Source organism: Pogona vitticeps, chromosome 6, assembly GCF_051106095.1.
Source record: "Pogona vitticeps strain Pit_001003342236 chromosome 6, PviZW2.1, whole genome shotgun sequence".
Taxonomy (NCBI): Eukaryota; Metazoa; Chordata; class Lepidosauria; order Squamata; family Agamidae; genus Pogona; species Pogona vitticeps.
The window spans coordinates 96,115,299-96,133,419 of NC_135788.1; the positions used below are offsets into that span (position 1 = coordinate 96,115,299).

An 18,121-nucleotide genomic window follows, 5' to 3' on the forward strand; every position below is an offset into this window, starting at 1 on the left:
GCTTTCAGCATATCACAGTCATGCAGGAAACAAGACAGTAAACACAGCAGGGCCAGAAGACCTTTGTTGCTGAGGCAAGTTCTGGGAGAGAGAACCACCCCTTAAATAGGCCTTTCCTCCAGGCCTCCAGGTGAGCCTCATGAGTGGCCCAGGAGCTGCTACACCGGCCAGGGCCTGCAAACACCAGACCACTCCTGGCTCAGGTTGGCCCTGATCCTGCAGCTCCCAGGGCAGTATGGGCCAGATCCTGACACAGCAACATACTTCAACAGACCCAAAAGGGGAAAAAGCAGAGAAGTATGGCTTTCTTTGAAATCAGAGGCAGAATGGAACAATTGGTTAGTGTTGGGCAGATTGTCCAGAAAGGTACCTTCTAGCCAAACCTACTAAAGGCAGCATGCAAGGCTGCAAAAAAAATTCAAACAGATACTAGGAAAGGTCTTCCAATGTATTATTAAACAGTCAATCTATGAGCAATTAGAAAAGAACAGCATGATTTCTAAAACCAGGAGACACCAGGCTAATCTTATCTCTTTTTGATAGAAACACAAGCTTGTGTCTCTATCAAAAAGATGAAGGGAATGTTGTAGGTGAAGTATGATTTCACCAAGGCTTTTGACAGTCCCTCACGATATTCCTCTGGCCAAGCTGAGAAAATAATGCTACCATCAAGAGTATTTATAGGTGGCTGACAGATTGTACTGAGAGAATACTTGTCAATCTTCCTCCTCCTCATGGAGAGATGATGCAGTGGGGTGTCATAAGCCCACTGTTATTCAATATTTTCATAAATGATTCGGATAAGGGCCTGAAGGAGATGTTCATTAAATTCACACAGGACACTTAATTGGGAGCAGTGGGTGATACTCCAGAAGACAAAATCAGGAAGATTTTAACAGACTGCCTTAAAAAAGGGCCAAATACGTCTTTTGATGCAATTCACATGATTCTGCCAGTTTTGGTGGCATGGTTCCACTTCCCTTTCATTGGAAGTATTCAAACAATTGTTTACCTTCTGTATCAATTTAGCACTATTCCACTTTAGTGCAGGGCTCCTCATTAATTTATTTTTAAAAACAGGGAGACTTAGTGGCAGTAGATATGCCAAATACATATGTTCAAACGTTTATAACAGGGCAGTTTGGAGTCACGTTTGAACCAGGACAGAAAGTGGGTGGGCACTGGACACGGTGGGAAGGCAGGCAAAAGGGGCAAGAGAGACAAGCTGCTGTTTCCATTCCACTCTGTGTGGACAGAGGAACCACGATGACCAAAACACCACATCCTTGTGGATCCACCCTTTAAGCAGCACCACTGGAATTCACGAGGAAACAGCGTAGGCGGGCATGAAGCAATCAACATGTCTGGCTGGGCCCTCAGAGGCTCATACCTGTCTGTGTTTTTTGAGTCTCACTCTGTAAATAACTAGACCAAAGAACAGATGTTCTCAGGTGAAATTATCTGGATTTAGAACCAGATGGGTAAAAATTTTCATCTGGAAGGCGACTGAACTGCTACCTGTGTCTTCTGTGATGCAAGGAATCTTTTTAAAAAATAATCATTTTATTTTATTTTATTGTCATTTGTGGCTCTTCAAAAACTATAAACATGCATGCATGCTTGCACACAAAATAGGATGCTCGAACAAATAAAACACACAAAGGGCTAGAGCCCTGAGGGGGGGCATGGTCAATTTCAAATCTATTTGTAGCTCATAGAGAAAGTGCTATGATTGGTAGCACTACGAGCTTTCCATCGGGATTCACCCCAGGAGGCAGGATGTCCAGTGTTTCAACTAAGGAGGGGAGAGAGAAAAGAGAGAAATAAATCATTGATAATTAAAATGCAAAGTACTTTGGAAACCTTATCTCACTTAAGTTGCTAGTAACTATCAAATACTGTAAAAGTCAGTATTGTATCTGTTTTAAAGATAGATGCTGAAAGATTGAGTTACAGAAGTGCTACAGACCAGGTTATGATGACTTCATTCAGCTTTCAGGTGTTGATGCTCTCCTTTTAAGAGATGCTGCATCCTCATAAGAAAGAGTTTCTGAATGATTCATGAGCGATAGGTGGAGTCTCTCATATGTACACCATGTTGGGAGATAGGCATGACCTCTTCAGGTACCATAAGACTTTTTGGGAAGGATTCTGTCTGCAGATGTTGAGTGTAATGGTTCCATTGGCGGAATAGTCTATCTTTGCCCCAGTGGTCTCTGCCTTTCAGTAAAGCTCTGCCTTTCCAGTAAATACTGGAGATAGCCCTGTTCAAAACAATGAGGTTTTTCATTTACGCAAGCAGTTCATGAATTCCCCTTTGCCCAAGGGGCCAGAAAAAGGGAACTGAATGTGGAGCAGACCACACGATTCAGAGTGAGGAGGTGTGCCGATTTGTTTTCGTGGGTTTTTTATTTCAGCTCCCAGAATTCTTCAAGCAATGCAGTTTCCTGGGGAATTCTGGGAATTGATGTTCAAATAAGACAAATCTATAAACCATGGTGTACTGACCTTTGTTGTTTGCAGGGGCAAGATTAAAACCTTCTTGTCTCAGAGAGGCATAGCGAGGCTTTTCACTGCATTAAGGAACTGCTAATGACATTTATGATGGCTACATATTTCTTATTTCTGGAAATAAAAATTTGTGAGATTTTTCTGCCTTGGGGCCTGGTGGCTTCTGGTGTTGTTCATTGGGCGTTGGGGTGGAGTGAATGCCATTTGCTGCCCAGCCTCTGCTGGCATAAGGTCTTGGGCCTAGGTCAGCTTACTTTTTTTCCACCAAACACAGGCTCACATCTTCCTAGACCACCTTTCTAGGAAAGCTGATGCTGCTTTGCTCCACTTCTACCTCTTATTCCTATCTTATCTCTAAACATGGATTCAATGTCCTTTTAAAAAGGTGGATTAAATTCTTCTTCATGACCCCCAGTCATTGTGGAAAAATATTTGGATTTCTCTATTGGAAATCTTAGAAGCTGGTGGTAAGCCGGGACCTTGGATGGGCCAGGATCCCCTCAGTGCTGGCAACAACATCCCTCTCCTGCAGTTCCAAGAAAAGTTATATTCCAGTTCTCCCCCAGAGCCAGAATGACCTGGTAACTTGGTCACACATCCTCTTTATGCTATAACTCTCCAGACTGGATGCCTTCCAAGACTGACACTTCCCTCAAATCCCTCTTTTTTTTCTATCCGGTTGCTCACTCTTTTCCCCATACCACTTCTAGTATCCAGTACTGCTTCTCATCTCCCTTAGTTCCCATTGTATTTTGGGCAGTGTCACAACACAGCCAGAAGCTGAGTGACATTACTCCAAGGCCGGCAGAACCTCCTGAAGCTCTTGAGGCATACAAAAGATAGGTAGGTGCTGGTGGCTGACATACCACTTGCCTTCAACAGACTTCACAAGCTGTGGGCACTTGTGGGATGCCAAAGTTATGTAGCTATGAAATCACCAAGTAAGTAAGTGAAAACATTCCCTTGCAGTAAGGGACACATTATTGGGGCATCTGGTTAATTCTTAGCAAAATATCAGATACAAACAACAACTACGCATAGCAAGCAGGAGAGAATAGCTAAAGATTCAGTAGCCCACTCCTTTTCACAATGACTAGCACTTTATCCTGGATCTTATCCTGGAGGAGGATGCAGACCTGGCATGCATAACCGAGACGTGGCTCAACGGGGAGGGTGGCCCTCCCCTGGATCTCATCTGGATACGTTTCCGTATCGAATTCAAAGTTTTAATGCTTACTTATAAGGCCCTAAACGGTTTGGGACCTCGCTACCTGGCGGAACGCCTTCTCCCACCAAGATCTACCCGGATCACCCGCGCGAGCCAGGAGGTGAGGCTGAGGAGCCTCACGCCGAGGGAGGCCCGGAGGGAAAAGACTCGAAACCGGGCCTTCTCGGTGGTGGCTCCTCGCCTCTGGAACAATCTTCCTCCTGAGATTTGCGCGGCCCCTACGCTGGGTACATTCAAAATCCAACTAAAAACATGGCTTTATGTCCAGGCCTTCCCTCCTGCCAGCATTTAAGTTAATTTAATTTATTTAATTTAACTTTTTCTTTTTCTTATCTGTCATTTATTATTTTTAGTATGTCTGTTAATAATGGATGTTTATGGATTAATTTTGTTTTAATTGTATTTGTTCTGTTGTTAGCCGCTCAGAGTGGTATAATTATACCAGATGGGCGGGATATAAATCAAATAAATAAATAAATAAATAAAAATTTATATGTTAAAAAAATTAAGTGAAAAAGGTATCTTTACTTACAGTTGCTATCATTACAGTCAGTAGAAAAATAGGAAAAAATAGAGTATCCACATATGGGAGACACCCCTCCATGCTTCCTGCATGCTTTGAGGTCAGAAAGGGATAGAATGATACTAACAATGGACGCAAACAAACAGGAAGAGGAGAGAGGCAAGCCAGAAGTGGAAGGGAAAAATTTAGCAATAGGTTAGTGGCAGAGGACAATCACCTTAGATTGTAAAGAACCCCTGCCCACAGATATCCAGTGTCAGAAACCATGCAAGGTTGTTATGATCTCAACACATTTCCATTTGGCTGGATGATCCCCATTCCTTCCCTTCAAACTTCCCATTTTGGCACTGGGCACCAAGAGTATGCGGTCACCTGATTTACATGCCTCCCTTGTCAGGAATCACAACTAACATTCTGACTCAAACCGATTGCTTTTTTTGACTATAAATGATTGTCATTGCTGCTTTTCTCGTGTCTTCTTGGCCTGCTCCTGGCCATCCTGCCCAGTGGCAATGGAAGGAAGATCAGCCAGTACTCATTGCAGATCAGAGGGGTAAGGTGGCAGCACTGGGAGCAAGGTTTGGAGAGCAACTGTTTCCTGGTGGTACTAAGGAGACAGGAGAGCTGATGTTCCTGGCAGAAACGGCACAGCTAGAGCCCAGGAGATGTGCGTCTCCAGATCACTTCTGTGCATGTCTCACGACATCTGTGATACGCAATAGCCCCCAAAATATTTGTTTTTAATGGCCTCTCCCCTACCTGAGTTATGGTTTCAATTGGTGACTGTTGCCCTTCCTTTTTTTTTTTTAATCTCAAAGGAAGAAACATAATGGCCAGTGGTGGCAGCCGCTGTAGTACTGGGGCAGCCACAACCACCAGTGGAAGGCCCGTGTTGCTCCGGTTGCAATTGTGGATGTGCATCTAATTTCTGTGGCACTTGCCGTCTGGTTAAGGTGAATGAGAGCAACACCTTAAAACATGCATGAAGTCAAAATACGGGTATGTGGTGGACTCAGCCCTTGAGGGTTGTCTTATGAATTGCTTTATGGCAATTGTTCTGCAGACCCTTTGCCTTTGTCTGGCACTCCACCATTGTTTTTCTAATCTCAGACAAAAGAAAATATAAGGTTGCAATTTTTTGTTGGCAACAGGTGCTGCACCAACTTTCTGTTCTATATCTCCAGCAGGTTAATACATTCTTTGGGCTTTTAGGGGATCCCATGACCGAGGAAGGCACCTTTACCTTCAAATGTAGGTAGCAATTCCGTCTTCCCCAAGGCCTCAAAACAGGCAGAGCTCTACGGAAACTGTCCGGGCAAACAGGTGGGCCAGCATGAGCCAGTGCAAAGAGATCAAGGAAGGACAGATAAATGGGAGAATTTCATGATGAAAATTTACCCAAGAGTAAAAACTGAACCTGATGTTGCTGCCGGTGAGGTGAGGGAACACCAAACAGTGCCCATTTTAATCTGGTGTATCTGCATAGTGGGAGGTGCTGCCATCTGAAACAATATGAGTTACTGCAAGTTGTTAGACAATTAAAAAGGACAGGTAGATCCGGCCTCCCTCTAACTGTCTCTGTCATCCACACAAACAGAGAGTCAATGCTTGCACTTCCACTACACGTGCCAGATCTCATCTATGTGCTGATTTGGGAAAGATGAAAGAAAATACTAATTTACACAAAGCATAATCAACTTGTGCTGTTCACTTGTGTAAATGTTGCCGTGGCTGCTAGCTTGGGCAGCAGTGAAGAAGAGATAGAGTAGAGAAATCCATGAAAGTTAGGACTGATCAACAACTAGTTGTCAGGACAGCTAAATGGAACCTCCACCTCCAGGAGCAGTGCATCTCTCTCTAAGTATTTGTCATTACAGACAATGGACAGCAGAGGGCCTTCTCCCCTTCCACATGTAAGGCTGAAGTAGGAATTGACCTGATCTCTCCTTCCTAGGTTCCTTCCTTCCTTCCTTCCCTGGAGAAGGGATCTGGCTTAAAATGGATTAACCCCTTGGAATCCTCCCCCCCCTGCCCCCACCTCTATTTCAAGCTGTTTTTGGATAGCATTAGCTGAAGCATGCTAATGGCTTTCCTTCCTGTTCCTCTCTATTTACTGCTGACAAGTATCGGGTTGTGCTCAGTGGTAACCAGAGCTCACTTCCTTCCAGAAGATTAAGAAGTCCTCGCTTGTAGCTTTCTCTGCCCAAGGATGTTGACAAGGAGCTCAAACGAGTGATTAATGTTCCAGGACAGGTTCTTAGATCTTCGCTTTCCTTCTCAGCAGGGCTAATATTCCTTCAGTTCCCATATGCCTCACCCTTCCAAATACAAGGTACGGGTGAAACCTTGCCCTATTTGGCTAAAATGTGGCTCCTGATTTTAATTTTTAATTTTTTTTATTTTTTATTTTTTTATTTTTTGAGATGCTGCTTTCAAAGCTGCAGGGATCTGTGAAGGCTTTAGGCCTGGCTGTCTAATAATGCTCTGCTTTTATTGAACAGTCTTTTCTCAGAAGCATCACATTTCTGACCACCTGCACAGCGACACCTCGGAATCTCTGTGATTTAGAGAGGGGCCATTTCTAAACGATAAAGATTACAAATCATGCTGTGAAGGATTTTTTAAAGTGATTTTCTTCACACACATGCAAAAACAGTCCTGTCTGCTTCTACACAAATTAATAGAATTTGTTCTTTCCCATATAATTTATTCATTCATTTATTTAACGTATTTGATTTGATTTGATTTATATACTGCCCATATAGCACGTATCTACTCTGAACGGTTTACATATAACATAAAAATAAACTGAGGTAAAATCCAAATTAGTCACAAAGCCCAAGGTGGGGAAAGGAAAAAAGAAGAAAAAGAAGAAAGAGAGGAAAAAAAAGAAAAGGAAGATAGGTTAGGTAATGGCTGTAGGCGGAATAGAAGTACAAGATTTCTATTCCGCCTTTCCTCCACTAAACTCAAGATGGAGAACATCTTCCTACTAACTTTGTTCTTACAACAGTCCTGTGAGGTAGGTCAGGTTGAAAGAGACTGATGGCCCCAAGTACCATGGCTCACTAGAAATGTGAAGCTGGATCTCCTAAATCCCTCTCTAGCATGCTGACGTTATGACACATTGGCTGTGATGCATTGCAAGGTCTGGATTCTATGGCTGGTAATGCACCACAAGATGGGTTCAGCTGCCACCCCTCCTTCCCACCATACATTCCTTCAGGCATGAGGGCAGTGTGAGAGCTGCCGTCTGCTTAATAGTTTCTGTACAGCAGGGAGCAGGACAAATATTCTGAGCTCTCGCAGTCTATGTTACTGGGATGTTTCATTTTAAGGCTCTGATGGAGGACAACAGCATTTAATTTCCAGAAATAATGATGCTGGATGCTCACGCCTGCCTGAAAACTATCTTTGCAGAGGAAACTGTTTTGCAGAGTGTGAGAAAGTTACCTTTTTGGACTGCAATGCCCTTGAAACCAATTGCTGATCTTCTATTCCTGATCCCCAAAAGTTGCTTTTAACTTTTCTTATAATCCAAAACAGCAATTTCCCCAAGTTCTCAGAAAGGTCACATTCTACTAATAAAAGGGACAAAACCCATTTGCTCTGCAACTAAACTGGGGCTATTATAGTTTGGACACATTCAGAGAAGACAAGGCTCACAGGCCAAAAAAAATTAGGAAAAACTAAAGACAGTAGGAAAAGAAGATGGCCTAAACAAGAGATGGATTGACTCAGTAAAGGGAACCATGGCTCTTAGTCTGCGAGACCTGAGCAGGGCTGGCAATGATAGGTCCTTTGGGATGTTACCAATTTATAAGGTCACTGTAAATTGAAATTGACTTGATGGTGCATAGCAACATATCCACAGACATTTGATGCGAGGGCAACTTCTGTAACATATCAGCTCTTCTTCCAGTCTCTGCTTGCAGCACACTTGCGGTCTGGACTGTGTAGACTGAGGATGGGGGCTGGCAGGCAGTCGATCCTCGAGGAGCATATATGTGTGGATTGAAGTGCCTTTGCTTTACTCCTTCACAGTCTTCCTGTCTAATGCGTCTGGGTGAAATACTCCTTGGCAAGGCCTTCCAACCAGTAAGCCAGGGAGTCCCTCTGAGAGCCTCCCGCCTCTTAAGGAGTGGTCTTTTCTGATGAGAGGTGACAGCTTGCATGGAAAGCAGGAGAAGGGCCAATATCTTGAGGGCAAGCATCTTGCAGGAAATGGCATACACACACACACACACACACACATAAACACACACAGCCAAGGCGAAAGTACTGGGGTTGAGTCAAGACATCAGGCCTGGAACAAAATGAGTTTGTCATTTCCTTAACCTCTTAATTAACAGGCCATTCTTTTGATTAGTAGTTTTGTGTGTATGTGTGTGTGTGTTGCATGCAGGGGGGCCAGGCAGCAGGAGGCATGTGCCGAAAGAGTGTTGTGTGTGTTAATTCTGCTTGCGGTAGAACAGCTGCCTTGCTCAGGGAAAGATTGCACTGCATGTACAATGATTCTTTGCAGGCAGAAATGCGTATCCGCAGGGGACTGTGGTGTGGAAAGTATCTTGAACATGATACTGCTGAGCAGATGGGAGTGGAAGTTTCTTTGTGAGGTGGTAGTAAAGAGTTTCTATAGGTCTACAAACATACTACTCACCTGTACAACAAGCACACATAAATCAAAGAAATTAATGTTTTTTTCTCTCTAAAGCTCCTGTTTATACAAGCAGAGATGGGAAATGTGATTCTTTTTAGAGTCCAACTTCCAGAATACAGTGGACCCTCGACTTACAGAATTAATCCATATTGGAATGGTGGCTGCAGGTCGAAAAGTCTGTAGGTTGAGTCTCCATTGACCTACAATGCATTGAAAACCGATTAATCCCGTAACTGGCTGTTTTTGTTCCATTTTTGTTCCATGTTGGTTTTTTTCTGGTCTGTAGGTCGATTCTCAGGCTGCAAGTCGAACCTAAATTTTGCAGCCAGAGAAGTCTGTAACTCAAAAAGTCTGTAAGTCGAGCCGTCTGTAAGTCGAGGGTCCACTGTATCCTAGAAGTCATTCTGGCAAGGGGAATACTGAGAGTTGCCATCTCCCAAAAAATTACTTTGCCAGTATCGAACCATGTGACAAGAGGTTCACCTCCTTTTCATAACTCAGTTCCTGGAAATCTTCACATCACAGATCACTCCAGCTGATTCATATCACCGAATCAAGGTGAGTCATCAGCCAAGCTGGCTCTACCACTAGGCAGAGTAAAGATGCTACCTCAGACAACAGAGTTTGTGTGTCATGAAAGAGCAAACACTAGGTAGTTATTTACTTTGTGACTACTGTATTTTTACAACCAGGGATTGGCAATGGGCACATCAAATGTCACAATAATTTGGCCAGTTTCGGGTTTGGCTATGCACCATGATGGTGGTAAGGGGGATGTGACATTTGCTGCTCTGCCTTTGCAAGTAAAGTTGGGCCAGCTGTGAACCCCCAAAAAGGTAAACGCCAGCCAAATCTCCTTCATGTGGAACATCTGGGGTGCCAATGTGGGTAGTAACTGGAAGACAGAGCAGATTCTAGAACAAATCCATCTTGTGCTCTTCTGTGGCTCCTGTGCCTTTCAAAGGGGCTTGTGTAGGATATGTCCTAGTGGAACATGCCTTTGAGCTTTGATGAATCCCCAAAAGTTTTCTGAAGCTATATTTTAGCCACAATGACAACCAGCCATTATTTGGCTAGAACTGTAATCCATTGAAGAGTGGGGATTGGGAGATGCTCTGACAAATTCCACAAATTGTTTGTGTGTGTTCACGAAATGTATGTTGCTCTTTTTGCTACTATTGTTCTTCCCATGCTCCTCAGTAATCACAGTCCCATAACTGGACATCTTTCTAAGGAAGCTGTTACAGTGTAATAGAAATAGAAAAAAAATACAACCATGCTATAAAGCAAAACAATTACAATCTAATATTAAACACAGAGGGATCTTAAAACTGTTAGAAGTCAAAACCTCAAAATCCATTTAAAAGTCTCTAAAGTGCTCCTTAAATGTGCAGGAGAATTTCTTAAAATTTTCTTGTGGCACCAAAAAGAATATAAAGTAGGAACCAGATGAGTAAGCTGGCTGTTTATGTGCTACCTGGAAAAAAGAAATTATATGACACACATCCAAGAAGTGGACAAAAGAGGAGATCTTCACAAATTTACATACAATTTATAAATTTAGATATATTCTTCATAATCCTAATAGAAACAAAATACCTTTTACCATTGCGGGGAACACTGTGATCAGGAGATTTAATGTGACCTTGCTAAGTATTGATCAGCAGCCTTATGGTTCCCATGTAGAGGTTGTTTATCTTTAAATCAGTGTTTCTCAACCTTGGGTCCACAGATGTTCTTGAGCGGAAACTCCCAGGAGCCTTCTTCACAAGCTCTGCTGGCCAGGATTTCTGAGTAGCCCAAGAACATCTGGGGACCCAAGGTTTGGAATCACTGTTGATGGCCCCTCAATCAGACTGCTGTCCTCGGCAAAGCAGGACACAAAGCCACCCTATAGGACGGTACCACAGAGAAGGCTCTCTTTCACTGAGCCACTTCTCAGATGTCAGTCTGTAGTGATGCTTGGTAAAGGATCAGGGATTACCTCAATGTCAAAACAGACATAATAATAATTACATTCTGTCAGTTTAGTTCCAGTATATGATGACTCCTTCCCGGGTGTTCTAAGTATCAAGTACTTAGAAGTTACAATTATAATGTGTGGTCAAGTCTCAACTGACTTACAGAAACCCTAACAGGAGTCTCAAGGTATGTGACATATTTAAGGAGATATTTTCTCATAGCCATATGGGAATTCCAACCAAGGGCTTGTGAGTCCTAGTCTGTCACTCTATCCACTTTACTATATTGCATATCACCAGGTATACATGCTTACCAGCAGGGGGAAAAAGTCCATCATTTAGTGTCTGTTCCTTACGATCCTTGTAAAATACCACACCTACAGATGTAATCCCAAGGCTGCCTGGAAAAATCACAGGTCTCACGTCTCCCATTTGGGAAACCAAGCTCTGAGTCTGTAAAACAATAGAACTAGTTTCCAGACATTAAGGACTAGAAACATGGTATGCTGGACTCTTGCAGAGTAGGCTTACACTGTCAGAATGCAGGACCTTGGGCTGGTTATTTCCCATTGGGAGGGCTTGCTAGCTGTTACATTCCCAACAGACTATTTCTGCTCTCATGTACTTAGAAATGAGAAACGTTAGGTGAAGTTTGTTGCAAAGGCCCCCACGCAAGTGTACTAAACACTCCCCTTTCCACTCTGGGGCTCAGTTTAGTCATAGTTTACTTGAAGTTTTTAATCATGAAAACAAAGAAAGAACTGGAAGAGGAGAGAAACACCCACAACTTCCCCCCACTTTCTCTGGTGCACTTCCCCAGCTTATCTTATTATTGTTATTAAAATGTAATTGAAAGATGTTCCAAGACCTATGTCATTTGTTATATTTTTTATTTATGAATAATAATTTTCCAATGCAGCTTGAATTGGAAAAAAAACCATGTGATGATAATAATGCTGCACAATATTAAAAATCGAAGACATATCTGGGATATTGAAGGAAGTGTGGTCTCTAATCTTCTACCCTCATTTCTGTCAGTCACGTTTTATTCTTTGTTTCTGTGCATATTGTTTATATAGTTATACTGCCCCCAAGGAGGTTCCCCCTCCTCAATATGTATCAGGGAATGAATTTAATTTTTAGTACCTGAAAGGATTCTCTCTCTGTCTCTCTTTCACTTTCCAGATTAGTTGCAGAATGCAGTCATTCCAGCTTTTATCAGAAGTGTTCCATCTAGCTGGTCAGTATAAGAACTGAACATGGGTTCAAATTTCCACTCAGCCATGGAAACTGAGGGGGGGGGCTCTGATAAAACATACTGTATCCTTAAATATCTCAGATCAACTCAAAACCCCTGTTAGGTCGGATTCAATGGCACGTAACAGCAATGATAACAATGAGGCAGTTAGTTCTTGATAATACCTACAAAGAGGGCCGGCCCAATTCTGTTGCTTGAGGAGGACAGGCTGGTACTACTTTTTCCACATACAAAAGTCGAGTGGACTGACAGCTGTCTGGGACTTGAAGCTGGAAATGAGTTAGTATCATCAACAACACCTGAGGCAGCAGGCTATGTTTTTAGGGGCCAGGACTGATCACTGTGTTTTCTGCACTGCACTGTTCTCCACTAGTGAGAAATACCTGGGAGTTCAGAAAGAACAGCCCAAGAGGCAGTCACCACTGCACCCCTGCATCTGCCAACTGAAGTGGTTACTTACTGTCCCTAATGGCAGTACAGAATCTTTTCTTATGTAACTACATCCAGACTGTATTACCTTATGCTAAGTGAAACAATGCCTAACTCTCAGATTGTCATGGCTGACTTTCTTCCCTTCCTGCCCGGGAAGTTTGGTTGCAGAAGGTATTAATTGCATGTATTTTTGTTTTCCTTTGCAGATGATAAATTCAAGCTAGGATGAATTAACACACCAAGCAGCTTCCGGCTGTAACACCTTCTCCCTCTTCCTAATGAGTTCTCACGAACAAATTCTCATTGTCTAGGGCGGGAAATTATAGAGAGAACATTCTCTCCTCACACACAACAGAAGGTAAATGAGAAAGATTGTTTATCAGACCCACCTGTCTTCAAAATACCAAAAGCAAGCTTTTGAGTTGTATAGGACTGTTTTGCAGACTTTGTTGCTGAGATCAAACATCTGATCCTGCCTGTGCAGCAAAGTACTGAAAGACTCAGGTTCCTTCATCCATCATGTACCTCAGTGGTTACCCCTTGGCCAGTCGCTATTTGATAGCCTCATTTACCTCACAGCATTGTTGTTTGGAATATGAAGAAGGAGGGGCAGTGACTATAGTATTCTGAGCTCCTTGGAAAAAGGATGACATATAAATGAAGCAAAGCAAAAAAGGTAAAATATAGCCTCTCCTGAATTTGAGTCACCAAATTATAATCTCCTTATCCCCAGCCAAAGAAGCCAGTGGGAGTTGAATTTAGGAACTGTAGCTCAATGATATCTGGGGATACAAGCTTGGAGAAAGAAATAAAACTGTCAGTGCAGCCAAAAAGATTCAATTTTTTTACCCTGTCTGGCTTTCCACAACAAGTCAGAAAGCTAAGAGAAAATTGAACCACCTATTTAACGTCCAAGTAGGAGGCCTGGGGATCTGTGGCTGAATAACCATGTATGGGTGTGAAAGCTGGACAATTAGGAAAGTTGACAAGGAAAAAAAATGATTCATTTGAAATGTAGTGCTGGAGGAGAGCTTTGTGAATATCCTGGACTGCCAGAAAGACAAATAAGTGGGTCCTAGATCAAATTAAGCCTGAACTATCTCTGGAGGCAAAAAAGATGTAACTGATGCTGACCTACTTTGGGCACATCATGAGATGGCTGGAAAAGACAATAATGCTGGCAAAGGTGGAAGGCAGAGAAAAAGAAGAAGAACCAAATATGAGATGTGCTATCCCCCTAAGGGAAGCCACAGGCTTCAGCTTTTAAGAGTGGAGCTTGGCTGTTGAGGACAGGTCATTTTAGAGATTGCTCATTCATAAGGTCACAATAAATCAGAAACACCTTGACGGCACATAACAACAACAAACAAGAAGATCCATCATTTAGGCAGAGTTAACTCAAGCCTTTCTGCTGCCTGAGGCAAAGCAGGAAATGGCTTCCCTCACCCATCCAATTCAAGGTACCGAAAGTTAGCCAGATTATGTTGACATATGAGGCAAGAAATTCCAAATGTGCCTGTCCCGATATCTGTCATTTAATTAATTTATTAATTATGTCCTATCAAGTTGGTTCTTACTTATGCTGACCCCAGGTTTTCTAGGTACAAATACCCAGAAGTGATTTTTCAATTCCCTTCTTTCAGGGGTGCTTTGGAACTGGGCAGCTTGCCCGTTGCCACACAGGCTGGCTTTTCTCCTGTGATGCACAATGGGGAATTGAACCCCTGAATCTTGGTTCTTTAGCCAAGTGCTCCACCCCAATGAGCTATCCAGCCAGCTCATTTATTTATCTAGTAACAAATATTAAATATTACTATTGTAATTTTAGTAAAAATGTATTGACAATTCATGAAACACCAAACCTGTTTCGCCCTGAAACGGTCACCTTACTCCACCTAGCATAGGGTCAGTGTGGATCCGTGCAAATTCTTCTTCCACATATACATTATTGCACTGCTTTAGATGTCACCTGAGAGGTCCCTCCAGTTTTTGAAGCCACAGGAAATATTGCACAAGGAAGCAACAGAACAGGTGGCAAAGTTTCCTATAGCGCTTTTATATCCTGGTCATTTTTCCAAGTCACAGGCCTTTTAAAGACAACAGAAAATAATACCCATGAAAAACTTCAAGCTAGATTGGTGTTTCCCAGACATTTGACAGTTTCTGCAGCACGCTGGCTTCTCCCCTGCTCTCACTTGTAATATTACTCAGCTAGGCAGATTTTAACTGGGTTCCTATGTACTTGGATGGCCCTCTGTCTAGCTGCACTGCCTCTCCAGCATCATAAATGTCCACCTTCTGGACTCAGGCTTTGGCCTTGAAATCTCAAGGGAATGGGATGCTGGCCTAACAACACTACTAGCATTGTGGCCAAAATCCAGTCGTACATCAAAGCTAGTGGAGGCTCATTGAATACATGGAATTTACCGAAAAGTTGATCTCCACTGATTCAATGGGCTTATACTCTAGTTGTGTCTTACTAGGGGATTTCAGCCAGTGTGTCAGAAAGCGGAAGCATAAACCTCTTTAAGTCAAACAGCTAAAATGTAAAGCATACTTTTAGGCTGTACAAAAAGTAAGAGTCTTGACTCTCTGATGAGCCTATCTTCTCCCTCTCTCTGCATGAGTCCCTGGGCTTAGTTCCTTTTCTTTTGGAAGAAGTTCACATTGAGGGATGTAATGAGCAGCCTCCTTTAAAAAGGGAATAGTTTGTTGTTTGTTCTTAGCTTGGATGTGGTGGCACAGCAGGTTTAACTGCAGAAGCCTCTGTGCTGCAAGGTCAGAAGACCAGCCGTCGTAAGATCAAATCCACAGGACAGAATGAGCTCCCATCGCTTATCCCAGCTCCTGCCAACCTAGCAGTTTGAAAGCATGTAAATGCGAGTAGCTAAATAGGTACCACCATGGTGGGAAGGTAACAGCGTTCTGTGTCTAGTCACGCTGGCCATATGACCATGGAAACTGTCTTCGGACAAACGCTGGCTCTGTGGCTTGGAAACGGGGATGAGCACTGCCCCCTAGAGTCGGACATGACTGGACTAAATGTCAAGGGAAACCTTTACCTTTACACCTTTGTTGTTTGTTGCCATTGTGCCACGTTAAGAGGAACAGGATGGTCCAAAGGCACCGGATACAGAGATACTGATCTGCCCCCAGGAGAACGTGGAGGGAGCCAATGGCAGAAGAAAGAGGCATTCAGGGGTGCAATGTCCACTCTGGCCCTGCGTGAACTACGCTGGGAGCAATGCCATATCTTTCTCCCATACGATGACTCTGAGCACAGGCAGCCAAAATGTCTTCAAAACAAAACAACCCAACACATTCCAGGCACATCCATCTTGCAGAAGATCCATTTTTATTCTTTGGAGGGGAAAATGCACATTGACATTGATTTCAAGTGAGCACTGTCACCTTCAGTTGCAGTGGCTCTTGTTAGAGGGGAAGACAATGCAGTTTCCTTTTAGATGGAACGGTACCTGCCTGTTTTAGGAATAAAACTGGAGATGTAACTTATACCTCCCCTCCCAGTATGTTTTAAGTTTTAAAAGATTCTTTTTTTTCTACACATCTGCACAGCAATCTAGGAAGCTTTGTAAGGAGAAAAAGTCTCTATAAACAGTTCTTGAATTATTGAAGCAAGTTGTCAAGGGAGCAGCAAAGCTTGGACAATAACCAGTGGTGTAGTGGAGCTGGGACTGACAGGGTCAAAGGCCTGGGATTTTCTGAGTAGCAGGGCCTGTGTCCACAGCCTTCTTCAGGTTCTCCACTGAGCTTAGCTGTAATTGCTGTATTAGCTGACTGAAGGCCGGATTTGGAACAGTGTGTTCTTGCAAGCCATATTTTGTACTCTTCTTGCAGAAGGGGCTGGCTATGGGCACTGTCAGGATCCTTTGGGATGTCACAGCAGTCACTGTCCAATAGGAAGTAACAAGGCCTGTACAAGGAACGAGTAATAGCAATGGATATACAGAAAAACAAGGGCTTTTGTGAGACCCCCTACAGGCTAATATACTTATGTAAACTCAAGTCTGCTGCTTCAACAGATGGATGAAGTGTTATTCTCATTCTGCAGGTATCCAACTGAGGAATAAAAGGAGGAATGCAATTACCGGGGGTCGTTTTGCAAGGAGAAACAAAAGGTACAGTCTTTGACCATCCAATTAAAGCTTAAATGTATGCAGCATAAACACAGTGATTTACGGCAGATGCAGTTAGAAATGTTAAAAATGTAGCATTAAAAAGAATGAGGATGCAAGGATCCCAGAAGAACTAGGCACAATCTATTAGGACCTTTTCCTGCTTATTCTTAAATGAAAGGAAGGGCATATGAGAATGGTAGTCTCTCCGACCACAGCTTGGAATGACATATTTTAAAAATAAGCTCTCTTGCTCCCTTCCCCTCATTAAGTTATTTCGTTGTCCTTGCCAGTATGCCAAGAAAATATAGGGGAATACTCTTTGATTCTCTCTAGTGGCCGATCCTGATATCACATCTTGAAAACATTAACATAACACGGTAAAATCACAAAACAATATTTCTCTGGTTGCTTAGGCGAGATGAAAGAATGGGAGAGGACTTGAAAAATTCTTCTCAAAATGCCTGCAAAAATGGCTTTAAATGCCATTCAGAAAACAAATAGAAAATGTTCTTCTACCAAAAAGGTATCTTTGTAACTACTTGTTACATTGCTTTTGAAATGGAATGTAATTACACTGTAATTACCCCAAAATAACTAGTTACTTCCATGCATTGTGGGTGGCGTCAGAATTTTGTCCCAAAACAACAAGTCCACATTTACAAGCAAAGAGTGTGAAGAGGTCATTTTCCTGGTTCTGTACACACAGGGTTAATATCTATCTATCTATCTATCTATCTATCTAGATATGGTGTTGGAGGAGGCTCTTGAGAGTCCCCTGGACTGCAAGGAGAACAAACCTATCAATTCCAAAGGAAATCAACCCTGAGTGCTCACTGGAAGGACAGATCCTGAAGCTGAGGCTCCAATACTTTGGCCATCTCATGAGAAGAGAAAACTCCCTGGAAAAGACCTTGATGTTACGAAAGTGTGAAGGCAAGAGGGGAAGGGGACGACAGAGAATGAGATGCATATATTGCAGTTCCTGGTCAATTTGAAAAAAAAAGAAAACATGCAGCTTTCAACACACATGGAAGCCCAAGCTTTTATTGCTCAAATATTTGTCCGGGGATCCCAAAAGCACAGAGGCTTTAGTGACATAGCAGTGAGACAAAAGCACCCTTCACTGTGTTGTGTTGCTCCATCACAGCTATAAATGTTAGAAAGTGATGGCACTTAACAACACCACTAAGCCTGGGCATGGATTGTACATTTATTGTGACTGAAATAAATGATAAGGGGGAAATCCCCAAGATCCAGCCAGTTGGAGACTGAAGGAGAACATGACTTTTAGAACTGAAGGTGATACAAATTATTCCAGGCCATTGTCCTTCCTGATAAACAGGTCGTGCCAGTTTGTATTGTGCTCCAAAATACTACACTACTTGTTTTATCAGAGATGAAAACAGGGC

The 18,121-nt window shown here is 42.8% G+C and overlaps 1 long non-coding RNA gene across 1 annotated transcript; it reads left to right on the plus strand.

Annotated features, from left to right (window-relative positions):
- The first annotated feature begins 5,479 nt into the window (after positions 1-5,479).
- Positions 5,480-17,720, plus strand: LOC140708444 (uncharacterized). The gene is made up of 4 exons (XR_013537568.1): positions 5,480-12,123; positions 12,780-12,931; positions 16,646-16,712; positions 17,456-17,720. It is a non-coding gene; the product is annotated as an uncharacterized LOC140708444 (long non-coding RNA).
- The last annotated feature ends 401 nt before the right edge of the window (positions 17,721-18,121 follow it).